Here is a 22,313-nt window from a genome sequence, read left to right as displayed (position 1 = left end):
GTCAACTTCACTCCGTCATGTGCTAAGCCTGATCCAGAATCACAGAAAAATAGTGTGAAGAAGAGGCCCTTCAGCCCATCAAATCTGCAACAACACATGAAAGACACCTGACCTAACTACCTAATCCCATTTGCTAGTACTTGGCCCATAGCCTTGAATGTTATGATGTGCCAAGTGCTCATCCAGATACGTTTTAAAGGATGTGAAGCAACCCACCTCTACCACCCTCCCAGGCAGTGCATTCTGGACCGTCACCACCCTCTGGGTAAAAATATTTCCCTCACATCCCCCCCATGCCTCCTGTTCCTCACCTTGAACTTGTGTCCCCTTGTGACTGACCCTTCAACTAAGGGGAACAGCTGCTCTCTATCCACTCTGTCCTTGCCCTTCATAATCTTGTACACCACGATCAGGTCGCCCCTCAGTCTTCTCCTCTCCAGTGAAAACAACCCAAGCCTATCCAACCTCTCTTCATAGCTTAAATGTTCCATCCCAGGCAACATCCTGGTGAATGTCCTCTGCACATTCCAGTGCAATCACATCCTTCATATAATGTGGCCTCACCAACGTTTTATACAGTTCCAACATGACCGCCCTGTTTTTGTAATCTATGTCTCAATTGATAAAGGCAAGTATCCCATCTGCCTTTTTCACCACCCTATTCTACCAATATTCTAAGAATTCTATACACAGCGCAATGAAATACATGCCCTGAATTGCTCTCCCTGCATTGACCTGGTGCACTGGCAAAAAACAAAACAGCCGCTTTGCAAGCAGATTCATAAAGATGGTGTTTCAAAAGACAGAGGTTACCAAGAGTGTAAGAACATATAACAGATTTTGATAGAGTCATAATTGAGTCATAGTTATAGACATAAAGGAACAAAAGGATGCCATTCCGCCGATCAGGTTTGTGCCGACTCCCTGTCGAGTAATCCAGTCAGTCACATTACCTTGCTCTATCGCCATGGCTCTGCAAATTTATTTCCCTCAAGTGCTTATCTAATTTTCTTTTGAAACCATTGATCTACCACCTCCTATAGACAGTGATTTCCAGATCATTGTGTAAGATTTTAATAATTCTACTTTTTAAAAAAAGTTTGTTGTTGGTGGGTAACATCCATGGATTTCATTTAACCACAGTTTGCATTGAATAGTTCAGTTTGAATTTCTGATATTGAGACAATGGGCAGTCAAGGCAGTTGGGGAACAGGGTGGCAGTTATTATGAAAAACGACACTTAATTGTTTTACAACTTTAGGTTGCTGGAGAGTGTAGATTCAGCAGTTCTTTGTTGCAATTAACAGTATTTAAAAATCAATTTTGAAGGAATAGTTAAAAAAGAATTTAAACTTTGGATGACTTTATCTTTAAACAAAACCAATGCATTGATTTAATTGATTACCTATATCTGTAGGGTAGAACATCCATGACCACTACCATCTAGAAGGACAAGAGCAGCAGATACCTGGGAACCCCACCACCTGTTGATTCCCCTCCCAGTCACTCACCACCCTGACTTGGAAATAAATTGCCACTCCTTCACTGTCGCTGGGGGCAACATCCTGGAACTCCCTCCCTAACAGCACAGTGGGTGTACCTACACCTCCAGGACTAGAGCGGTTGAAGAAAGCATCTCACTATCACCTTCTGAAGGGTAACTAGGGATGGGCAATAAATGCTGGCCTAACCAGCAACACCCACATCCAGTGAGTTAATTTAAAAAAAATTAGAGGGAAATGATTCTTTCTGTTTTGATATTATGAGAAGAAATGCTTTTAACATTTGTTCTTAATAGTTTCAGTATTTGCAGGAATGGGTTAGAGTATGTTCATGTGAATGTTTACGGTAGATGCATTATTGACAAGAGGATTGACTTTGTGAATGTTTTGTATCTAAAAAAAATGTATTTGTTCACAATGGAATGTAAACTCTGGAGGCTGGGGAAACAAAGTTTTAACATTTGTCTTTAGTCTATAAGGCTCCAGTTAGGGTGACACGAGATGGCTTGCAGCCTAAGTCAATGGAAGAGGTGTATTTGGATTATTTCCAAACAGGTGATTCCAGATTAATGAGAGGTGGGGAAAAATGCTGGAGAATTTGAATCTTTGTTGAAACAGTGTTACCCTGGCTCCTTGGGTATTACCCTCAGAACAATGTAACTTCAAAGACAGAGAAGAGAAATGCATTGCCTGTGCTGGCAATGATCAAGGAATCCTAGGAACTTGAGGGATAAGAGAGTTCCATGTTGTCTTCGCTGTTTTTTGTCAAATATATGTAAATCCTGTTTAAGAAGTTCAATTTGAGTCATGAATACTAATTACTTGTACCTTGTGAGATTAAGGACACCTGAGGACTCTAATATTATAAATTAAGAATTCAGAACATGGAAATTAATTAGAAGGGTTTTACACCTCAAAAGTCCTCCTGATATCTCTCCCACATCTCTTTCCATACGTCAATGTTCCCTCCTCCTTGCACCATCAGCTAATGGGAGCAATTTTCCTTTGTCTAACTTATCTGAAATGTCATAATCTTGTAAACTTCAATTAGATCTCCCGTCAACCTCCGTTGCTCCAAGAGCAATCCCAATTTCTTAATCCTACTGCCAATTAAGGCCCTAGGTGGCCAACTAACGCCCACCGAAGAACTTTATTCATCAACTGTTGGTATTAATGTATTGCAGACTCCCGGCAGGGGGTATTGCTGAAAGCCCTTCCTGCTGACTCTCCTCACCCACCCAGTGACCTCTACCCTACAACACCACTCCTGCCATCACTCACCTGTGCCTATGTCCCTCCATGACACCACGGTAGGTATATTACTGACAGGAGTCACCATCATACCGGTGAGTAGAGAAGAGTTGCTGATCTTTGACTGGCCAGCAGTCTCAGCAGGTGGGATTTTCACCCCTGGGATTCTTGATCCTGTGGGAAGGTCTCCCGCTGGCCTGTGAAGTGCCTAAGGACCACATGATGCAGTGAGCCATCCTTAAAAGACAGGGCTTCACAGGCTCTCCAACTGATGATGAAGAGCCCTGTTGCCCAAGAACATTTCTGCCCATGGGTATTAGATAGAGGAGCGACAGGATAGAATGCAGTCAGATGACAAGCAAAGGTGGCTTTTGAAACCAGATGTTAAAGGACTACTGTGGTACCTGGTGGTTATTTGACATCATATGAAGTTAGTAAGACTATTTACTGTAGCTACAAAGATAATACTAACTGATTACTTAAGTAATCATATTTCATTCATGACTGTAAGTATTAATTAAACATTGTGATAAACCGCTCCATAAGATACATGAGGGTGAATAACTGGATACATACACACTGTTTCACAGTAACATGGCTATTTTCTTCAATAGGCAGCTAATTCAAATTACAATTACAATTCAATCATAACACTACCAACCAACTGTTAAATTGAATAACAAACAGCTTTCAGTTTCTGTGTCTTTTTCAACAAGATAATCAGTATGGGAGTCTATTAAGATCAAAGACAGAAGCTTTGACAAAAGGTCATCTGGACTCGAAACGTTAGCTCTTTTATCTCATTACAGATGCTGCCATACTTGCTGGATTTTCCAGCATTTTCTCTTTTGGTTTCAGATTCGAGCATCCGCAGTAATTTGCTTTTATCCATTTTTTATAGACAGAAGCTCTTCCACAGCAATTTCGGGAGAAAACACACGAGTGTGGTGCCTTGGTGGATGAAAGCAGTATTACCACTGGTAGGATGAAGTCGATAGGGGAATCCATAAAAGACCAGAATGAGTTTTGTGGGTAATGTGGTTCAGAATGCATATGCAACTTTAGATCCAGTTACAAAGGGGCATGATTGAATGTCCTCGACTCACCTGACTCGGTGATGCGATGAAGCCGTTAAATTTTGCGAGAAGCCTCTCGCGATATTTGCGATGCTCAGAACACCTCACAAGATGTAAGGAGATCTAACAAGACGTTATGATCTGGATCGCACCCTCACTGGGCGTGATCCACTTTTACATATTTAAGTGGGCAATTAGGCTCACTTAAATTGTTGGTACAGATTCTCCCAAGGCCTGGGAACGAACGCCCGTGCCTGAGAGATTGCACCATGACACTGTTTAGCACTGGTCCACACAAATGTGTACCAGGCGTAACAGCACATGGTGGTGGTGGGAGGGCGGGGGGGGGGGTCCTCCCAGGCCATTGGTGTCGGGTTCTGGGCAGTGTGGTACCCTGGCAGTGCCACCTGGGCACACTGGCAGTTCCACCCTGGCACAGCCAGAATGCCAGGGGCACTGCAAGGGTGCCAGGCTGGAAGCGCCAAAATGCCTAGGTTGCCCATGCCAGGGATTGGACCCGGGATGCTCTGCCTTTATGAAGTGGGGAGAGGCCATCGGGTAAGTTGGAGTGTTGGGGAGGGGGGGTGGGGGATACATAGGCTGCGGTGGGGGACGAGAGTTTGTCAATGCAGGAAATGAGGTAAGTGCGGCCTCGGTGGGGAATCCCTCGCTGAGGCCAAAAAACCCACAACACCGAGAAACACCCCGCTAAACCCGCTATTTTTTTCCTGGGAAATCGCGGCCGGGGGTGAAGGCATTTAAGCACACATTTGAGAATCTTAACTTTTGAGGTATTTGGGCATGGATAGGATGGGTATAGAGGGATATGGCACATAGAAGTGCTGAGGGTTTTGGCCAAGGTTGGTATCATGACCAGTACTGGCTTGGAGGGCTGAAGGGCTTGTTTCTGTGCTGTATTGTTCTTTGTTCATTAGAGGATGCAAAACTAATATTGGTCAGAGGAGTGGAGCAATTGCTGAGTGAGATTTGACATTGGATGAAGGCAGCAGAGTTTTTGATAAACTGAAGGTTATGGATTGGAGGCTGGGGCACTGGCCAGAGCAAGACTGAAATAATTGAGTTTGGAACCGATAAAGATGCAGACAATAATTTTAATAATGACTGGGCCTAGATGGAGTGGGAACAGTTGATCTAATGAAGGTGGACGTAGGTGAACCTTTATGATGGAAGTAATACAGGGTCAGAAGTTCAAATTGGAATCAATTGCAGATGATAAGTAAATAATCGGATATTGTGACAGTCCAAATTTTCATAATCAAGATTAGAACAACATTTCAAGCAGTCTTTGTATTTCTTGAGTACAGTTGACATTCTCACAGAATTGTCCATCTCTTGACTTTGCTGTGTTTTCATTGATTAAAACTGCAAATCTTCACATGCAACTGCAATTGGTTCAAAAATATACTTCAATAACTCCTGAAGATAGTTATATTGTAGATATAACATGCAAACATGTGGGGCAAAGGAGATGAGATAGGTAAGCACAAAACTCAACTATTTATTTCACTCCGGAATTTAAAATAACTCCCCAACTGTAGATTTCATTCAGACATTACAAATAAGTCTAGGATCTTTGTGGTTAACTTTTATCTGGTTATTACCACTGATCTACTTCCAGCACTGAGGCAATGTACCGCAGTTAATTAGAATTGGTTTATTTTACTAATTTGACATTGCATAATGATGTAATTTTTGTGAATGATTAAACCATTTGCTCATAGATTTTTTAAAAACCTAAAGGAGTACATGCCGTAAATGTTGTCCCATGTATATGCCTATCTCATGAATCAGAACAAGTGGCACATGTTTCAAGCTGGTGGGTGCCTATGGTCTTATTTGTAATGATTACATGCACTCCAAAGGATCCCAATTCAAATTACATAACTTGAATACTTCCTTCAATTGAATATATTTTACAAATAGCTCAAACTTTGTGGAGGGGGTAAGTAATTTTAACTCTGGGAACCATGAAGGAGTTGTAAAAAGAAAAATAAATACATTGGAGCAACTACTGGAATTCAGGGGCTCTTAATGGTTTATTCAAATGCTCTGAGATGAAATAATATCATGTTGTTTGCAAATTATGAACTGTAAAACATTTGGGACCATTCCATAAAAAGCATGATGAAAGGTAGCAGAGACAATAAATACCAGCAGAATTGTGCTGAGGACTGGGCTACAGTGTTGTAAGGAATTCAGCAGTCATCAGGAAGGACAAGGTAAGAAGGAGCATGGATATGTCTTCTCTCAGATTGCCACCAAATAACAGCGGGGGGTCCCGGGGCCGAGGAGTGGCGTGAACCACTCCGGCGTTGGGCCGCCCCAAAGGTGCAGAATCCTCCGCACCTCCAGGGGCTAGGCCGGCCCCGGAGTGGTTTGCGCCGTGCCGGCCGGTGGGGATGGGGCTTGGCGCCACGCCAACCAGCGCCGAAGGGCCTCCGCCAGCTGGCACGAGTTGGCACATCCGCGGGAGCGTCACCCTGTGCTGGCATCATCCCAGCGCATGCGCAGGGATGATCTCCGCGTCGGCCATCACGGAGTACCACAGCAGCCGACGTGGAGGAACAGAGTGCCCCCACGGCACAGGCCCGTCCGCGGATCGGTGGGCTCCGATTGCGGGCCAGGCCACCGTGGGGGCACCGCCCGGGGCCAGATCCCCCCGCGCCCCCGAGGCCGCCCGTGCCGCCAATTCCCGGGCGGCCACTCGGCCCATCGCAGGCTGGAGAATAGACGGGGTGCCCGCCTACAGCGGCCACCGACCAGCGTGGCCCGATTCCCGCCCCCGCCAAATCTCCAGCGCTGGAGAATTCCGCAGCCGGCGGGGGCAGGATTCATGCCGCCCCCCACCCCCCCCGGAGATTCTCCGACCCGGCGGGGTTCTCTCATGGTGAGTCCCCTGCCCCTGTCCTCTGGGTGGTTACAAACAGCAGTAGGATGAGGTCTCTATGTGGGCATTAATTGCTCAATTGGTGGCAGGTGTGAGTCTTCCCTACATGGAATGAATCGGGGAAGAGGCGGAAACATGACGGGGTCCCTACAGGCTACGCTTCTGCCCAATAAAATTCCACCATGGCACCAAACGCGCCACTGAGGGGGGCATTAAACTCTGCCCATCATTTCCAATGAGTATAAATAACAAGTTCTGTTCATGCCATTCTGAAAATAATTGTTGGCAAATATGACTGGCCTAGATTCTGCAGCAGTAATGATGCTGAAACTATCAGCATTCACCATCATTACTTTTCTGAGGCGGATAGCAACATCTGGAGCCTGCAGTTTAATGCTAAAATTCAGAAGTTGCTATAATTGATTAGATATTTGTCCATTAGTCTAGCTGATGAGGTCCCTCAACTAGGAATCATAGAATTCATGAAATTGCCCTTTTATGCTATTAGTCATCCTTAAAAACCATTGAAAACTTACACCTTGTTAAATGAGGTGCATCTGAGTTTTTAATGTTGCACTAATTTTATAATTACTGCTGAATAGCCACTCTGTCTTTGAAAATTTGTGGAATGTTATATTTATCAATTCTGGTTTAGCACACTGGGCTAAATAGCTGGCTTGTAATGCAGAACAAGGCAGCAGCGCGGGTTCAATTCAGGTACCGGCCTCCCCAAACAGGCGCCGGAATGTGGCGACTAGGGGCTTTTCACAGTAACATCATTGACGCCTACTTGTGACAATAAGCAATTATTATTATAATAAAATCTACATATTGCATACATTCAAATTTATGGGGCACGATTCTCCAAAATGGAGACCAAGTGTTTGCGACCCCCACAGGGGGCCAGCATGGCGTTGGAGCGGTTCACGCCGCTCCAGCCTCCCTTCCCGGCGCCAAATGGGTGCCTCGCCAACCCGGCCCGGCGCGGGGCTCGGAGAATCGCGCCCATGATATTTCAGTTTCTACTTTAATTCCAGGCATATTATCCCAATCATCAATGGTTGTTATCTATAATATTTTAATTGAAGTAAAACATTCAGTGCATTTTACTGCCTCATTTTCTGTCTGCGAGAATACTTCAATATGATTGGGCATTTACCCAATGATAACATCACTGTTGTTGGATGCTTGACGATCCACTTGAATTGCCACCAGATTCAAACTATGTCAGGAAAGGGGAAGTCTATGCCACAGAGATTGATGGATCATTGTGGGTTGCTTTCTTCGAGGGCAACGATTTCTGACTACTAAATCCAGGCCATTGTTTCACTGTTTGCCCTTCAATAATTATGATCGCCATTTTTGCTTATTTTCCATTGCATTCACTGGCTTGGCCAACAAAGTTCATTTTCTCATTTCCTGTGTGAAGGATGGATTGTCCAGGATCAATTACATGGCACTGCAACTGATCTTCTGCCCATCTGCTATTCCGACGAGGACAGAATGTGGGTTGATAGCTTCAATCCTTCACATGCAAGTCACTGATCTCAGTTTTAATTTAAAAAAATGTTTTTGTGGCAGTGTATAAACTGATTCATCATGAATCCAGTAGATGGTGGCAATTTGGTCTCGGCTGAAGAACAGAGTTCAGAATAATCAATTCCAATCTTGCCAAATCTGTAAAATCCAATTTGGCAAATTCCTGATACATCAATGTCAATATGTGCTATACACATAAATTGTGTGAAAGCCATTATAATTCTGTTGTTGAACAGTAGAAGTACACAGATTGATAAATGCATTGTCAAGTTTTTTTTGAGATTTCTTTACAGAGTTTTTATTCCCAGTGTTTGCAAAGTTGCCAACAAGCTCATATTTATTACGATGCACCAATTTACTTGCATAGGAACATAGGAATTATGAGCAGAAGTGGGTAATTTAGCCCTTCAAGCTTGCTACACCATTCAATCAGATCATGGCTGATCTCTTCCTGGTCTCAAATCCACCCTCTGCCTGTTCCCCATATCCGCTTAACCGTTTTTTTGAATTAGAAATATACCTATCTCCCTCTTGAAACCATTTCATGATTCTGACTCCATTGCACTATGGGACAGCGAGTTCCACAATTCACCACCCTCTACGAAAAGTAGTTCCTCCTCATCTCAGTTTTAAATCTACTGTCTCTCAACCTATATCTGTGACCTCTCGTTCTAGATTGCCCCACAAGGGGGGACAAATGTTTACTTTATCAATCCCTCGTCGTGTTTTATATACCTCAATCAAACCCCTCTCATTCCTCTAAACTCCAGCGAGTATGAGCCCAAACTGTTAAATCTCTCCTCAGTCGTCAATCCTTTTTCCCAGAATGAATCTGGTGAACCTCCTCTGAACTGCCTTCAATGCCACCACATCCTTCCTCAATTTTGTTTTTCAATTTAGAGTACCAATTCAATTTTTCCAATTAAAGGGCGATTTAGCGTGGCCAATCCACCTAGCCTACACATCTTTGGGTTGTGGGTGCGAAACCCACGCAAACACGGGCAGAATGTGCAAACTCCACACGGACAGTGACCCAGAGCCCGGATCAAACCTGGCAGCAGGGCTAACCCACTGTGCCACCGTGCTGCCCTATCCTTCCTCAAATAAGGAGACCAAAACTGGACACAATACTCCAGATGTGGTCTCACTAGCACCCTATACAATCGCAACAATGCCTCTCTAATTTTATCCTCCAGTCCTTTTGCAATAAATGTCAACATTCCATTTGCCTTTGTTATTACATGTCGTACCTGTAAACAGTCTTTTTGGGATTCATGAACAAAGACACCCAGATCCTTCTGCCCAGATGCATTTTGAATCTGTTTTCCATTTCGATGATAATTTACATTTCTATTTTTCGAGAAAATGGATTATCTCACATTTATCCACATCAAACTCCATCTGTCAAATTTTGACCCAAAAACTCAAGCAAGTTTATCAAACACGACTTAACCTTCATAAAACCATGCTGACAATGGTGGATTGAGCTTTGACTTTCCAAATGTTCAGTCATCTCCTCGTTAATGATTTATTCCATCAACCTCTCCACCACAGAGGTCAAGCTAACTGGTTAATAGTTTCCTACTTTTTGCCTCTCTCCTTTTCTGAATAGAGGCGTCACATTAGCGCGTTTCCAATCCAATCCACCGGGACCTTTCCAGAATCAAGGATGTTTCAAAATATCATAACCAATGCACCCACTATCTCTTCTGCCGCCACCTTTATTTCCGTAGAGTGCAGGCCAAGAGGTCCCGGAGACTTATCTGCGTTTAATCCCATTAGTTTATTTAATACCTTCTCCCTAGTGATGGTTATTGCACCAAGTTCCTCTACATTAACTGCTGCTTTTGGAAAAGTTTTGTTACCCTCTGCCGTGAAGACAGAGACAAAATATTGGTTCAGTGCCTCCGCCATCTCGGTGTTCTCCATTATTACCTCACCAGTATCGTCCTCTTAAGGGCCAACATTTACTTTAGCTATTCTCTTCCTCTTTATATACTTATGGAAGCTTTTGCTATCAGTATTTATGTTTTCTACTCATTCACTTTCGTAGTTCATCTCAGCTCTTTTGATTCTATTTTTAGTAGCCTTTTGCTGAACTTTAAAGTTCTACCAATCCTCCAGTTTACCAATGGCTTTTGCAGTATGGTATGCCCTGGTTTTTGCCTTTATCTTCTCTGTGACTTCTTATTTTAGCCATGGGATGATTTTCTCACTTTTACAAGTGTCAGGAATATACTTTGAGGTATTTAATATCTCTCTGAACATTCGCCATTGTTCCTCAACTGCTCTACCCTCAAACATTTGTGCCCAGTGTTATGGGTCAGGGTTTAGAGAACCCCAAAGTGTATCATGGAGTTCACCTGACCCACAACTTTGAATAGATTGTGGTATGGGAAGCACACGACCCACTCTACAGGTGTGGTACAGCAGAAATGGAAAAGTATTTTAAAAAACAAAACAATGTTTATTTTATGAACTCAAGTTAACCTTTTTAAAACAAACAGTGAATATCTTAGCGACCATTAATTCAAAGATAACCCCCAAAGAATACAACACTAAGTAATCCTTTAAGCGGTCCTTTTAATCTAAAAGACTTAACAACCTTTAAACAGAAGAACATCAGGGTTTACATTCAATACTGAAAACATTTACATTTCTGAATTCACCAAATGATCAAGAGGTAATCCTTCATGGCAAAGAGATCAACAGTACAACTGCTTTGGCTGACTTCAGCTGCAACACACTGCAAAACGAAACCAAACAGACAGACATACCCAAGCTTTTCTCAAAGTGAAACTAAAAAGCAGAACCAGAGCTCAGCTCCACCCACACTCTGACATTACTGCAGTAACATGAGCAGCCAAACATTTCTTAAAGCGACATTCTCATGACACCAGTCTACTTCAGCCAACTCTTTCCTCAGGCCTGTATAATTATCTCTGCCCAATGCTAAAACTCTGACTTCTCTCGCTCAATTTGAATTTGAAATTCTAGCATGCTGTGATCACTCCTTCCAAGAGGATCCTTAACGACAAGACTATTTATCAACCCTTCTTTGATACCATAATACTAAATTGGAATAGCCTGCTCCCTTGTTGGCTCCATACCATATTGCTCTAAGAAACAATCCCTGATACACTCTATGACATCTATCCTTGGCAATTTGATTAATCCAGTCAATATGCATGTTAAAATAACCCATGATTACCATTATGCCCTTTTCACAGGCCCTCATTATTTTTTGGAATGCCCCACTTTGGAAGTGCCTGTAAATTACTCCTACCAAGGAATTTTATTCCTGTTTTTTATTTCCACCCAAATCGATTCAATATTTTGGCCCTTAGTGCCAATATCTTCTAATCAACAATGTTACAATATCTTCATCCATAAGAGCATATCAACCCATTACACCTGTGCTGTTGGCTCATGAGGGCAACAAAACAGTTGCATGCTGATGTTGGTACAGACTATATTGTCGGTCAACATTGAATAATGTTCATCCTCCATGAAATAAACTATCCAATATAAACAAATTGCTCCTCACACAAGTAATCTTCAACAGATTACCATCTAATGATTAGTTGCACTGCCAACTACACTTAGACAGCACTTACTTAAAACAAATGTCACCTTGATATACCTATTTATAGGGACCAATTGGTTTAAGTTTTTAAAACAATTCTGGATCTGTTTATAGAGTTAATATCATCCATTGAAGGGCAGCATGGTGGCAGTGGGTTAGCCCTGCAACCTCACGGCGCCGAGGTCCCAGGTTCGATCCCGGCTCTGGGTCACTGTCCGTGTGGGGTTTGTACATTCTCCCCGTGTTTGCGTGGCTTCCTCCCCCACAACCCAAAGATGTGCAGGCTAGGTGAATTGGCCACACTAAATTGCCCCTTAATTGGAAAAAATTAATTGGGTACACTAAATTTATTTTTAAAAAGTCATCCATTGAAATAAAAACAGGACAGATGATCCAAACTATTTCATCCTCTAATTACATGGCAGTCATCTGTGTACTCTTATGGCACAGGTACAGATGTTTCTCTTTCGCATTTGAGCACAATGATCGTTTGCGTAAATTTAGCACAACGATAATCACGCACCATCATCAGAAATATTCCAATTTCCAGGAACATCCGGTGGCGGCCATGAAGTGGGAGGTCGCTTATTTGGTAGCTCCCGTTCATGGTGGACCTTTGGGACCTTTTTCCCCGACTTATGGGGGATTTGATCGGGAAAATAGGAGATTGGTGAGGCAGAGGAGAGGAATCCCCCACCAGTTTATGGATTTGTGAACCAGAAGTAGTCTGCAAAGCAGAGATTGTTGGGCAAAGAAGGGAGTGGAGTCTGCAGCACAGGAAAACATGGCGGAGGTTCAGGGATTGGGATTGCCGGCCTAGTGGTCAACAGAACAGCTGGTGGAATTCCTTCAGGAGAGCTTCGCCAAGCAAAGACAGGAGTACCTGGACCCTATTAGGACAGGATTGACCGGGTGGAGCAAAGATTCTAAGCCGAGGGACAGGTGATCTAGAAGGTGGAAGAGGCAGTGGCTGTGCATGATGACCAGCTAACCACGATGGCAGCGGAGATGGAGCTGATGATGGACCACCAGAAAAGGCTGCTGGAGGAGGTGGAAGATCTGGAGAACAGGTCACGCAGGCAGAAATTGAGGATCATTGGCGTCCCGGAGGGCAGCGAAGGATCGGACGCAGCGGCATATATATGGCGCGTATGTTCGAGAAGCTGCTGGGGGAACGTGTGTTCACCCGACCCTTGGACACAGAGCGCTTGCGAGGAAGCCACGGATGAATGAGCCGCCGAGGGCAATGGTGGTACGATTGCAGCGATTCCTGGACAAGGAACAGATCTTGAGATGGGCCAGGCAGACGAGGAGCTGTATGTGAGAAAATAACGAGCACATTTCCCAGAACTTGGGTGTGGAACTGGGCAAACGAAGGGAGAGCTTCAAAAAAGTTACAATGGCCCTCTGTAAGAAAGGGGAGAAGTTTGGTATGTTGTCCCCAGCTCGTTTGTGGGTCACTTACAAGGATCTGGAACTTTATTTTGGATCGGCGGATGAGGCAATGAACTTTGTGAAGGACAGGAGACTGGCAGGTGATGGAGAACATTGAACTTGGGGGCGAGTAATTCTATGTCTATGCTGCTAAATTTCTTTTCTTTTTGGGCTGTGTATGTAGTGCCTTTGTACCAATTTGTCTCACCTGATGAAGAAGCTACACTCTGAAAGCTAGTGATTCCAAACAAACCTATTGGACATCAACCTGGTGTTGTAAGACTTCTTACTATTTTTGGGTACAAAGGGAGTAAAGGATTATGGGACTGAGTGGGAAAGCAGAGTAGATGCAGAAGTTCAGCCATGATCCTACTAAATTAAGGGAAAGTCTCCAGAGGCTGTATGGCCTAATCCTATGCCAATTCCTTATGGAAACAAAATTGAAATCTGAACAATGATATTTCAGCGATGATGGTCAGCATAATCTGTATATATAAGGGAATAACAGGCTGTGCATAATCAACCGGGAAAAGAAGTTCCTTTATGTATTACAAGAGAATAATATGGTCCCTGTATATTATGGGTGATATGAAGTGAAGACTTAAAGAAAAAAGAGGAGTTGGCATACAATGGAAGGGAATCAAAATAATGTGTGCGCCATAGGGAAAAAGGTCTTGTGTATATTACTGAGTATTACAAGAATACATGCAATCTCAATGACGGATGGATAAGATGGGCCTGTATTCTTGCTAACACTATTTAAGTTACGTAAGTACAGCGGGCTCAGCTAATATTAAAGTAATGTATCAGACTCTATGAAGACTTCATGCAGGCAGTGGGGAATAGCAGATTGTATGTTACAGGAGAATAGCAAACATCAAAATAAAAGCAAAATACTTCTGATGGTGGAAATCTGTCACAAAGTCATCTGAAAAAAAAGAGTCAAAAAGATTCAAAATTTCTTTCTCTACAGGTGCTGCCAAACCTGCATAATCTATCCAGCATTTTCTGTTTACATTAGAATAGCAAACTCTGGGCGCAATGTTCCGGCCACGCTGCGCCGGAAAAGCAGCTCACAGCAGCGCAGTGTGGCCGGTAAAAGCCTGGAGATCCCGCTGCCGGGATCTACCCGGCTCACAACGCCTTACGAGATTCAACACAATCTTGTGAGATGTTGCAAGGGGAACCCCGCCCACAATGGACGCGATCAGTTTTTGGGAAATCTTACATATTAGAGTGAGGCAGTAAGCCTTACTCTAATGTGCACATTCCCAAGGTACCTGAAGCTTTGGGATTCAATCCCATTGCCTCGGAGACTTTGGGAAAGCACTGTTTGGGGCTGGTCCCCACAAACGGGGACCAGATGGAACGGCACTCGCAGGGATCTCCAAGGGGATCGGCGGTTCCCACCTGCATGCCCTTTGGGCAGGGTAATGCCCTGGCACTATTGGTACCACCTGGGCATCCTGGCACTGCCAGCACCACCTGGTTGCCCAGGTGGCACTGTCAGCTGGCAGGAGCACTGCTACAGTGTCAAACTGGCATTTCTGCACACGTTAAAAATGTTAAAGGTTGCAGGTGCATTCTGACTGCAGCAAGTGTTGAAATTTCCTGGGCAGGATAGTCAGGCATCTTGCAGGTTAGACTAACGGTTCAGCAACAGAAAAAGACTGTGGTCCAAGGTTCTTAGGTGCGACACTGGAAGCCTTAGTGCAGGAGGAGGCCATATCACGTCAACTGGCCATCCAGATTCTAGTTGATGCAAACAGTGTAACTATATCACCCACAACTTGGAGCAAGTGGGGCTGGTTTAGCTCACTGGGCTAAATTGCTGGCTTTTAAAGCAGACCAAGGCAGGCCAGCAGCACGGTTCAATTCCCGTACCAGCCTCCTCGAACAGGCGCCGGAATTTGGCGACTAGGGGCTTTTCACAGTAACTTCATTGAAGCCTACTCATGACAATAAGCGATTTTCATTTCATTTTTCAAGTGGTCTGAATTGAATCATTGAGTGCAGAGAACCACCACATGCAACATCACTCCCCAAATACATCACCAACTTTAAGGAGCAATAGAAAATTCTAGAAATAGAGACAGTACAAATCATTCAACAACTAATCCGAAAGTAGTTGATGATCCTGTTAAATAGTGCTGGGATAGGGGGAAGTGTACATCAAGCATTAGCTGGAGCCTTGAGGTTGAACTCCCTGTCCCTCCTCCCTCCACATCCATTTTTCAGCATCAAATCAGCATTACACCCTGTTTGACGTCAGTTCATCCACTATCCATACTTCCAGGTAATGCTCCTTGTGTGTGCACTAACACTCTCACCAAAATATGTACCTGCACCGGAAGTGTGGGTGGGTAGTATGGATGCCATTTTGCATCTAAAACTTGCTGAATTTTGCAAGCAATATTTTTATTTTGTATTTTAGGGACATCATGGACAGTGTATTAACAGTACAAAAAGTCAGGATGCTTTTTGTAATAACCTTCATGTGACATGCATGAGGTTCATCCAGCTGGGAATGATTGTTTCCTTGTCCTGATTGGACCGGGAATTAACCAGCATTTGTATAATAGGTGGCCTCTGCAGTAGCCGGGAGAAAGGAGTAAGGACCCAATAATGTGGAACCGGGCCCTATATATGTGCTGTAGCCACCTGGGTTGGCCAACTCCCGACGTAAAATGGAGAACAGCAAAGGCTGCAGGGAAATTCAGCCAGCACAGGCAGAAACTAGCAGGTGCAAGTTTACTGTGTATTAAACTCTGCAAAAGCCCAGACAGCATCGATACAAGCAGCCATCTGCATAATAATGTGAAATGAAATGAAAATCGCTTATTGTCACAAGTAGGCTTCAATGAAGTTACTGTGAAAAGCCCCTAGTCGCCACATTCCGGCGCCTGTTTGGGGAGGCTGTTACGGGAAGCCATCTACATACTATTGAGCGATCCCCAGGTACAATCAAAACATTTGGGATAAACAAAGCCAAGCCAAACTTCCCGGCGCCAGCAGGAGCCAACACAAAAGAGGTTAACGGACACCTCACGACCGCCCATCGATCAGGGAACCGCTCCAGTATTGGAGAAATCGAACCAAGCAATTGGAACGAAGTCCAATCACTTGGAACCAGGTACAGGGACCGCCCCGAAAGGCGGGAAGACCCTGGGGACTATAAAGTTAAGCCCCCACGTTCAAATCGTTCTTCTTGACTGGGTCACTCAGCAACGCGAACCAACCCTTGACAGTGACCGGTTCAGCTGCCGCCGAAATCCAGTAAGTCTTAAGTCAACGCTCGCTACGAGATAGGCGCTCCTAGCTACCAGTCCGTACCAACTTCGAATCCCGCGGACTCAGAACCCGAACGAAAGGCCACTTGTTCCCCTGACCTGGTGGGCCAGTCCGAAGCTAAGTATAGGCCTGTTTGTTGTAGAAATAGCTTAGAAGTAGAATTTATGCATGAGTAGCGATTTACTGTGTATAATAAATGTGTATTGATTTGAATCTTATTAATTGGTGTGTTGAGTTATTGATCATTACTTGAACTTGAACCTCGTGGCGGTATCATAAAGATACATGGCGACTCGAGAGCAAAAGTTATAAAACAGAGCCAATTGAACCAACCAAAAGTTAGCAACAGTGCCACTGTAAAACTGAATAAACATCTCCCTGTGAACTCGGTGGACTTCCCTTGTCATTCCTGTACTTGTCTAAAATATGAGGGAATCGGTAAGTCGCAATTTGCTATAACACATTGTGATAGAAAACTGAATGCAACTAGAATAATGAGTTTCCACCTTTTATAAACTCCCTGATGAGTTTACAATAAAGCAATTATTTGTTGACGATAATTGAATTCTTGTCCTCTCTGACCTCTCCGTGAATAAATTGTCAGCAAGATGACCGCCGTTCCAAAAGCTGTACACAATGGTTTGGCAATGAAGTGGGCAAAAGATAACCTCAAGGTGCATTTTGATCCTTGAGTGGACAAGGGAAATAAATGCTCCTTATCACTACAAGGAAAGCTTTCAGATAGGGAAGGTTATGCAAATACTGGAGGGTGCATGATAAAGTTCAGGAATTAGATGGCGTGTCAACCATAAATAAACTAGAAGCCATGTTAAATGAGTGATCACCACTCTCTGCCAGACAGGCACAGATGGTTAAATCTTCTTTTGAGTTCCCTATATTCTTTTCAAATGAGGTTTAATACATAAACTGTCAAACAATGCTAGTAATCCTGAAGGCATGAACAAACATTATCTTCCTCTGATTTGTACTATTTATCACTTTATTGCACTTAGTTGCAAATCTTCCAACCGGAGGAAAATTTGATGATGATTCAGCTACGTATTGAAGGCACAATGTACAGACAAGCTGGCTGTGCGTGAAAGGTCTGCATTAAACTTCAAGAAGTTTTGAATTGTTATAATGCTCATTTTATACTAAATAGCTAAAACTAAATAAGAAAGTGCTGATTAAAAATGCAGGTAATTGTTCTTTGTGTTGCCATCCTTGAAATGAAAGCAAGTTTGAAGGTCCAAATCCTTGGCAAATCGTGTGTTGCTGTTATTATAATACAAGCTAATTACAAGCCTCATGTACAGTACCGTCTGCAATTCTGGCAGCCTTGTAATGAAAACCATCGCTTGAGACTTTATTGTAAAGTATGTAAAGTTCATTTGCAGTGCTGTAAAACTTGGTTCTGATAATAACTTTATCCCCCTAAAGTGTCTGGCATGGCTGCAACATTACACAGATGTGACAAATCTGCAATCCATCACTTACAAATAGCACTGCTATGCAGGGAAACCCCTTATGCCAAGCCAGCCTCATTTTGAACTGCATTAAAAATTAAATTGAATAATGCTTGAGGTTCAGTTCCACAACAAAATATGCTCAATTGTGTACAAGGAGTTAGAGAAGACAAAAATAAAACAAACTTGTTCTTATGTGCCTCCTCCTCACATTTTAGGACGGCAAGGGGAGTGGGGCACAGGAATAAAGAATGACAGGAAAAAGCAGAAAAGGTAGAAAAGCCATGTCTATTTGCTTATTGCAGACAAATGGAAATTGTCTTCAAAATGGTTTTGGAGTTTAAGAAGCTGGCTGCTTACCTTTTTTGAATTACCCCTCTATGTTGTGCCCCTCACAATACAATTTATTTCTCCAGCAGAAAAACCAAGCAAGCAAATTTGCTTCCAGCCCAACTCACTCAGTAAACCAGATAGTAGGATTTCTGTGAAAACTGGCGAGGTGGCCCACCCATCAATTGGTTATTGTGGGCTAGAACCTAACCTCATTGAAAGCTTTCCCTTAATGAATCAGGTCAAAATCATTAGCTCACTTGCCAATGCTCCAATGGTACACCAAAGGCCACACAACTATTTCCCTGTCTGGAATAAAACAATTTACAGGAGGCTTGATTCTCCGACCCGCTGCGCCAGAATTCTGGTTCAGTATCCGGCGGGATTCTCTGTTTCGCCGGCTGGTCAATGGGGTTTCCCATTATGGGGCAGCCCCACGCTGTCGGGAAACCCCCGGGTTGCCAGCAAAACGGAGCATCTCGACGGCGGAGAATCCAGCCCATGGTTCCTAACTCTTGGTTCAATACATGTTAATGTGGAATGGCAGTGAAGAAGTTAAAATAAACCTTGCCAGTTATCACAATACTAAAGCAACATCTTTGGATTAGTGTTCCCCTCATATTAGGTATGAACGTCCTGAAAGGGCTGTGAGCAATCTTCTGTTACTTCGCCATGGCAGCCATTCATCATGTGTGATCAAGTTCATGGCAGGGAACACAAGAATCAACCCTGATGCAGATACCGTTCCTCCTCAACATCCACATCTTTGCAGCAGTGGTCAATCAGGAGAGGAATCCTTGATGATAGGGGGTGGCATGGTAGCACAGTGGTTAGCACTGTTGCTTCAGAGCGCCAGGGACCTAAGTTCGATTCCCGGCTTGGGTCACTGCCTATGCGGAGTCTGCATGTTCTCCGTGTCTGTGGGTGCTCCGGTTTCCTCCCAGAAGTCCCGAAAGGCGTGCTTGTCAAGTGAATTGGACATTCTGAATTCTCCCTCAGTGTAGCTGAACAGGCACTGGAGTGTGGTGGCTAGGGGTATCTTCATTGCCGTGTTCATGTAAACTTACTTGTGACACTAATAAAGATGATATTATTATTTGTTTCCATCCTTTATCCCACGATTGCCCGCATTTGGCCCAAAATCCTCTATACCCAGCCTTCCCATATAACTGTCTAAATGCTTTTTAAAAGACAAAATTGTACCCACCTCAACTACTGCATGTGGCAGGTCCTTCCAGACACTCACCACCCTCTTGTGTGAAAAAATTGCTCCTCTGGATCCTTTAGTATCTCTCCCCTCTTACCTAAAACCTATGCCCTCTAGTTTTAGACTCCCCAACCTTTGGGAAAAGATGTTGACGAAACACCTGATCTATGCTCCTCATTATTTTATAGACCTCTATAAGTTCACCCCTAAGCCAACTATGCTCCAGGGACAAAAGTCTCAATCTATCCAACCTCTCCTTATAACTCAATCCAAAGAGAACAAGGCCAAAGACACAACGCATCCAGCCATGGCGCAAGCCCCATGTGAATGACCTTTCTCCTATCAGTGTTCCCCTGTCCTGCACTGATACTATCTCCTTTTCATTGTGGGTCAAACAGCAGAGCAGCCCAGGCCATCCTCGTGGTTCCTGAATGCCATGGACCCGAGCAGCTCAGAGGCAGACATCTCGGAGACAAGCATTGAAGAGGCGTCACACATGTCACTTGCACTGTCCACCAGCGCAGATATTCTCACTTTGGTGGAATTACATAGTAGGTAGGCTTCTGGGTCACTCACTGGTGTGCACCTCATACTTGATGATCCACAGCAGGTGGAGGCAGGGACGTTGCATGGATCCGGCACTCGGAATAATGCCGGAGTCCAAGACTTTGCTGAACCTCAGTCCGATGCTGTAGCCCTGGGTACGGAAATCCTAGAGTTGCTGGAGCTGCAAAGGCAGGGTCACAAGCATCAGGAAGGGATGACAGAATAATCGCTCCTTAGGCAGCAAGTCTGACTGGAGGAGTTCCATTCCCTTCTGACCGAGAAGATGGTGCCGTGCAAGGAGGCCAACACTGCGAGAGTGGCGTCGCAGTGGAGAGCTTGGCCCAGGATGTGCACTCCATGGTGTGGTAAGTCCATTCCATGGTTCAGCTCATGACCTCCATGGTTGAGGGCATGAGCTCCATGGTGCAGAGCTTCATGATGGGAATCCAGCTGCTGCTCTGTCCCATGGAGGTGCCCAGGGTGATCGACAGGAGCACACACCTGGGCCTTTCATCCAGGAGACCAAGGGATATCCAGCTCATTTAACACCCACCTTCCAGAGAACAACAGACCTTCAGCCCCACACACCAAGGAGGGCAGCACGGCAACACCTGTGCTGCATGACAGCAGGCCTGGACCCTCAAGGTCATCTCAGGCAACAGGGCATAGAAGTCAGCAGGCTGCCTCAACCTCAGCTATGGATCCTGGTAATACACCTAGATGTAGCGATTGGGAGGAAAATTAAGAAACGATAGACATGGGTGAGCCTCGTCACTGTTAGGTAAAAGTCACCATTATAATAGCGAGCTAGCATTGAGAATCACTTTGCTCACAAATCAAGAGCCTCCACGCTGTCATGGCACCATGCTCCGCAAATTCCGTGCAAAATTGGTGCTTCATCTCTGTGAAGTGTGAGAATGGCAGCGCTATGTCTCTCCCACCTCCCACGCTGACAGCGCAGTAATGCCACGTCGCTCCTGGCAGACCCCCCCAGCTTAGCACCCATGCTTCCCCCATACCCACTCTTCCAACGCTCAGCCCTCTTATGTGTGCCAGCCAGCATTCTCTAGTTATGAGGATGCCATCGGCTGAAAGCATACGAGAGTCTGTCCACCTCGTCAAGAGGTGGTGAAGTACAATAGGCTCCTGACCTCGGAGGAGGCAGTAGCAGCTGAGAGGTGTCATTCAGTTTCTCTGGGCCTCAAGATCACCCTGTTCAGTGGCAGGATGCATTAAGCTTTCTGTCAAGCAGGGGGAGTCAGACATTTCATGGAGGTTATGATGTAAATAGCGCATCATCACAAGTCATCATCATTCTCCTGCAGCGTCCTGCCCATGAATTGAAAGACCATGTTGATAACCTCTCACAGGCAACACAGCAGTGAGAAGATGTGAGACCCCATGTTGGGCGAGGTCTTCACATCTTAGTGCTGGTCATCAACAAACCAAGAGTCAATGAGGGCATTCCTAGTCCTGCCCCCCATACAGACCCTGGCCATCGCCAAGATCCTTCCCCCTCCACTATGGCGGGTTGCCCATCACTGCCCTCCTCGGCATCCTCCTCATCCGAGGAGAAATGGCAGTCCTCCATCTCACCCTGATCCAGCTCCTCTCCGCTGCAATGACAGGTTGTGCAGAGCATAGTAGATCACAATGATGCGGGACACTCTCTGGGAGATTTATTGGAGGGCTCCCCCTGACCAGTTCAGGCACCGGAACCGCATCTTGAGCTGTCCAATCACCTGCTCAACCAGCCTACGTTTTGACGTATGAGTCTCAGTGGGTGTTTGTGTCGTGTGTCTCCCCCCGTCCCCCCCGCCCACACCAAAAATAACCAACCGAGACATAACCCGAAACAAAACCAGAATCCCCCCGCGCGTGTCCCCCCCCCCCCCCTATCCTCCCTAACGTCGGTGACTAGGTCCATAAAATAGGAAATGAAAGGCTGACATCTCAAATAGAACCCTTCTGCTGATCCCTTCATGATATCTATTTTCTAAGGGCAAGGACTCCATAAGGTCACTTAACCAAGATGAAGCACTGGAACCGGAAACCTCCACCCAAACAAGCCTTTGTGCTATTAGCGATGCGAGGGCAAGGGCATCCGCCTGCACCCTCGTCTGCAGCTCTTGAGAGTCCGAGACCCTAAAGATATCCACCAATGGGCAAGGCTCCAA

General features: G+C 44.7%; 1 protein-coding gene and 1 long non-coding RNA gene across 4 annotated transcripts in view; one reads left to right on the top strand and one right to left on the bottom strand.

The window, feature by feature from the left end:
• The window catches only part of LOC140396245 (ELKS/Rab6-interacting/CAST family member 1-like), a 1,343,051-nt gene that overhangs the window by 608,519 nt on the left and 712,219 nt on the right, over positions 1-22,313 (bottom strand). The gene's annotated exons all lie outside the window — the stretch shown is intronic.
• Positions 1-22,313, top strand: part of LOC140395917 (uncharacterized) — a 102,771-nt gene that overhangs the window by 60,770 nt on the left and 19,688 nt on the right. Inside the window, exons 2-3 of one of the 2 annotated variants that reach the window (XR_011936392.1) lie at positions 3,655-3,733; positions 17,601-17,720. This is a non-coding gene — a long non-coding RNA (uncharacterized lncRNA). Of the gene's footprint in view, positions 1-3,654; positions 3,734-17,600; positions 17,721-22,313 lie in introns of those variants that run through there. The other variant, XR_011936393.1, reaches the window with a different exon arrangement.

The sequence above is a fragment of the Scyliorhinus torazame genome, chromosome 19, assembly GCF_047496885.1.
Source record: "Scyliorhinus torazame isolate Kashiwa2021f chromosome 19, sScyTor2.1, whole genome shotgun sequence".
Taxonomy (NCBI): Eukaryota; Metazoa; Chordata; class Chondrichthyes; order Carcharhiniformes; family Scyliorhinidae; genus Scyliorhinus; species Scyliorhinus torazame.
The sequence above is the reverse complement of the archived record's forward strand: the minus strand, read 5'-3'. Positions and strand labels throughout refer to the sequence as shown.